The sequence below is a fragment of the Portunus trituberculatus genome, chromosome 30 (genome assembly GCF_017591435.1).
Source record: "Portunus trituberculatus isolate SZX2019 chromosome 30, ASM1759143v1, whole genome shotgun sequence".
Taxonomy (NCBI): Eukaryota; Metazoa; Arthropoda; class Malacostraca; order Decapoda; family Portunidae; genus Portunus; species Portunus trituberculatus.
The window spans coordinates 6,172,750-6,177,749 of record NC_059284.1 but is presented as its reverse complement, the minus strand read 5'-3'; positions in this window follow the sequence as shown (position 1 = coordinate 6,177,749).

The following is a 5,000-nucleotide window of genomic DNA, read 5'->3' as shown; positions in this document are numbered from 1 at the left end:
CTTAAGAAAACAGGAAATATGAATATGAGAGAGAGAGGAGGAGGGAAAGGAAACGAGGAGAGGAGAGGTTGGAGGAAACGGAAAAATAAGGAAAGTATATGGGGTAGAATAAGCAGAGAGAGAGAGAGAGAGAGAGAGAGAGAGAGAGAGAGAGAGAGAGAGAGAGAGAGAGAGAGAGCAAGCACGCACTCACTCACTCTCTCTCTCTCTCTCTCTCTCTCTCTGTCTATTACGTTAGCAATTAAGACAATTAATTGCTCAGTCGCTTTTCATTGTCGTGTGTCAGTCAAGCGCGGCAGACCAAGTTCAGGTAGTGTCAACATCCAATTACCTGGGCGACTGTCGGACGTGCTCAGTCACCAACCCGCACATACACTTCATCAGGAACCGAGTGCGTGAGTGAGTGCGAGTGGTGGTGTATGTGCGCATGGCTGTGTTTCACTCAACCTATCTAGTCACTCACTCCATTCTGTGTGTGTGTGTGTGTGTGTGTGTGTGTGTGTGTGTGTGTGTGTGTGTGTGTGTGTGTGTGTGTGTGTGTGTGTGTGTCTCTCTCTCTCGATTGAATGCTTTAATTTTCCTGAATAATGAATGGCTTCCTTCCCTCGTTTCATTTTCTTCATCTAAAACATCAGAGATTACCACGCGTCCACAACGATTAAGGAATGAAAACATAATTAGACCTCGTAAGAAGGAAGAAAATTTGACTTCACGTTACCTGTTTTTTTTCTTTATCATCTCTCTTTCTCTTTCTCTCTCTCTCTCTGTCTGTCTCTTTCTTGTTATTTCTTTCCCCCGCGGCATATTCCTTGTCCAAATATTTAAGGACGTGAGAGTTTCGTTGCCTCGCCTCAGCAATTTGATCGCCACGGATTTTTCTACCTGCTTCACCTTTGTCTCATTAGCCGTCCTTCCTTAATCTAGAAACATTTCATACAAGTTTTCTTCGCCCCCTTTCGCTTCTTCCTCCTCCTCCCGTCTTGTCCTTCTCCTGTCCCTCATCTTCTTGTTCTTCCTCCTCCTCCTCCTCCTCCTTGTGCTCCTCTTCCTTCGCCTCCTCTTCCGTTCATCAAACTGGCAAACAGAGGTGCCGAGTGACCAGAAACATCAAAGGCGAGGAAGATTCACCTGACAAGAACGCAGTCACCTCCTCCTCCTCCTCGTTCTCCTCCTCCTCCTCCTCTTCTCCTCTTCTCTTCCTCCTTCTCCTCCTTCTCCTCCTTCTCTTCCTCATGTTTCTGCTTGTATATCTTGACCTTCTGTTCATGTTAACTCCTTCTCATATCCTCTTTCTCTTCCGTCTTTGTCTTTCAATACCTCCTCTTCCCTCTCCTCCTTCCTCCTCCTCCTTCTTGTCCTCCTCTTCCTCCTCCTCCTCTTCGTCGTCGTTGTCGTGCGCTCACCTGTCCAGTTCCAGGCAAGGTAGGATTGTGGTTGTGTCCAGGAGATTGGTATCAGCTTAATTAGTCTCCGTTTGTGAATGGGAGACTCAAGGGATGGATAGCGTTTGTCTCCCTGTCCTTCTACTGCTCGTTTTCCTCCAATTCCTCCTTCTCTTACTGTTCGTTCTTCTCCTCTTCTTCCTCCTCCTGTTCGTTTTCCTCCTCTTCTCCCTCCTACTGTTCGTTCTCTTCCTTCTCTTCCTCCTCCTTCTCCTATTCTCTCATATATTTTGGCTTATTACACCCTAACTGTGTCATTAATTTAGAAAGGAAGGATTTAATGCACTCAATGTCATGATTTCTCTCTATTAGAGCGATTGATTTATATTGGGGGGCTTAATATCCTACCCACGTCATCTGGCCTTCCTTCTCCACCCAGTCTTGCCTGACTGCACGTGGCTTTTCTTCGTGTGTCTTATAAACTATTTCTGTACGACAAAGATCATATTTCTTCCTAGCTGTTTTCAACATCGCGGAAATTGTTTGTATATTCTAATGCGTGTATTCCTTTGGTCTCATCCATCTGTTTTCCCATACCTGGTTTCTTGGTATTCGATTGAGCAGACATGTTCTTTATTTGTCCTTTTGTCTCCTGGTATCTGGTTTTTCAATAGCATGTATCTAAGTTTCTTTATACCAGGTTCCTCCTATTTTGCAACTAGTTTTGCCAAAGGAGGAAATGAAAAGAATCTTAAAAGTATCTGAACAGTCTCATCTGTTTATTTCTCTTAATACTTTATCTCTGTTAATTTTGTTATTCCTATTAAATTTGTTAAGGAAGAAGACAATGAGATGAAAAATAAATACATACATTTCAGACTTTAGAAAATAAATCAGTAGTTCCATCTGCCTCCTGAAAAGGTCACCGAGAAACCGAGTAGCTCATGACATAGGTAGAGTTCGCTATTACATTTTCTAGACTATTGAGAATACATAAGTTAACATTTGCATTTGTTTTTGGCTGCCACTCATGCCTTAAACACCGTATGAATTCTATCAAGGCATAATCTCAGTGCCAGAACCAAAGTGGCATAAGTTATTCAATTAATCTGAGGCCTCCAGTGCGTAATGCGGGAGAGGGCGCGGAAAACGAAGCTTAAGTACACTGGAAGGGGAGACTGTGTTGAATCCCAGATGACACTGACGGCTGCGCTTCCAGAAAGGGGTGTCCCTCGCTCCTGCTTAGCATACCAAGGGCGCCACTGACAGGAACAGGTGGACGGTAGCACACACACACACACACACACACACACACACACACACACACACACACACACACACACACACTTTTTTCCGGCATTTCCAGAAGTGGGTGAAGGCTGTGTCAGACTCGGCACAGAGAGAAATGTGTTTGAGTTGTGAAGAATGTATGATGAGAGAGAGAGAGAGAGAGAGAGAGAGAGAGAGAGAGAGAGAGAGAGAGAGAGAGAGAGAGAGAGAGAGAGAGAGAGAGAGAGAGAGAGAGAGAGAGAGAGAGAGAGAGAGAGAGAGAGAGAGAGAGAGAGAGAGAGAGAGTTGCTTAATTTAATATTAGTGCATATCTGAAATGAAAGTGGGTGTATCATATTTCATATTATAAAATACAAAGACGCAAACACGTGAGCGCGCGTGCACACACACACACACACACACACACACACACACACACACACACACACACACACACACACACACACACACGTAGACTGAAACAAAAATAAGATACGGAAAAATAGTGAAGGAGGTGGAATGAAGAAAGACACCAGCAGAACGGGGACAAAAAATGAGATGATGGAGAATCCTAAACGAGCTAAGAGAGAGAGAGAGAGAGAGAGAGAGAGAGAGAGAGAGAGAGAGAGAGAGAGAGAGAGAGAGAGTAGGAACGCAACACGAACGACAAAACACAAAACAAACACGTATAAAGTTACCTTATATTTTTACAAAACACACATGAACTAGTCCACGCAAAACAACAACAACAACAACAACAACAACAACAACAACAACAATACAGAAGCTGAGAGACGAAGAAGAGAGGAAAAAGAGTGAGACGGGGAGGGACACGGAGAGTGAGAGAGACGGACGCCCTTTCTCCTTAGCTTTCCACCAACGACTAACATTACCATAATCTGATTACCTGGACTTGGGGTAAATGGGAGGTGAGAGCGACACCATATTTTACGCCGACAAACCTATAAATTTTCCCAAGGACGGACATGAAGCAGGTGTGAGTAAAGGAGGGAGCAGCGATGATGAGGAAAAGAGAGAGAGAGAGAGAGAGAGAGAGAGAGAGAGAGAGAGAGAGAGAGAGAGAGAGAGAGAGAGAGAGAGAGAGAGAGAGAGAGAGAGAGAGAGAGAGAGAGAGAGAGAGAGAGAGAGAGAGAGAGAAAGCCGCACACACACACACACACACACACACACGCACAGAAACTCGGAAAAAAAACGACAGAATGAGGTTGAGGCGAAAGAAAAGAGATAAAAATGTGGCGCAAAGAATGAAGTAAAATGAAGGGCAGAACAGAGAGAGCAATGAAAGAGGAGGAGGAGGAGGAGGAGGAGGAGGAGGAGGAGGAGGAGGAGGAAAACGAATGAAACAAGGAAAAATGCCCCACGCCAGCGGTTATTTGAGGGAAAGGTGGAGAGGGTTGACGTGAGAGAGAGAGAGAGAGAGAGAGAGAGAGAGAGAGAGAGAGAGAGAGAGAGAGAGAGAGAGAGAGAGAGCAAAAAAAAGCTGAACAAGACACGAAGAAGACGTAGGACAAGGCAAATGAGAACAAAGAAAAGGGAAATAGAGAAAGAATAATGATGTGCATCGGAGTAAGAAAAGAACTCAAGAATACGACGAGGAGGAGAGAAGGAGGCGGCAGCAGAGGAGGTAGAGGAGAAGGAGGCGGAAAAGGAAGGAAGCTGAATCTATGTGAAGTAAAGTAAGGCAAAAGGAAAAAAAAAGTATGAAAGGAGAACATGGAAGAGGGAAACAGTTAGTGAAGTGGACCAGGAGAAACTCGGAAAAGGAAGAGAAGGAAGAGAATGGTGAAGCGAAGCCTTGACAGAAGGAATGAAAGAGGACGTAAAACGAACACAAGGAAGAAGGAAACAGTGTATGGGAAAGGCAAGGAGGGTAGGGAGGGGGATATGGTCACCCTCTAGGGACTACTTGTCAGAGGGGAGTTGCTCGACATTTTCCTGATTTTCACCTGCGTGGCGGAGTGGCAGGTGGCGCCGGGTGACACTCAGGTGAACCATTTTTGGGCCCCTGTGTCACTTTCTTGTTTGAGGCGAAATGGGGAAAAAATGTCAAGGTGGAAATATATCAGAAAGTGGAAAAAGAATATAGAGTGCCCTTTTCTATTTAGTTTTAAAAGCAAGCACACACACACACACACACACACACACACACACACACACACACACACACACACACACACAGACACGAACATGATATTGCAAATGAAAGAAGAAAAATATGAGCTTTATTACATTCCTTTACGAGTATATCCTGCAAAATCTAATATATGGATAATTTATATGAAGCTTGTGTTACCACTACTACTACTACTACTACTACTACTACTACTA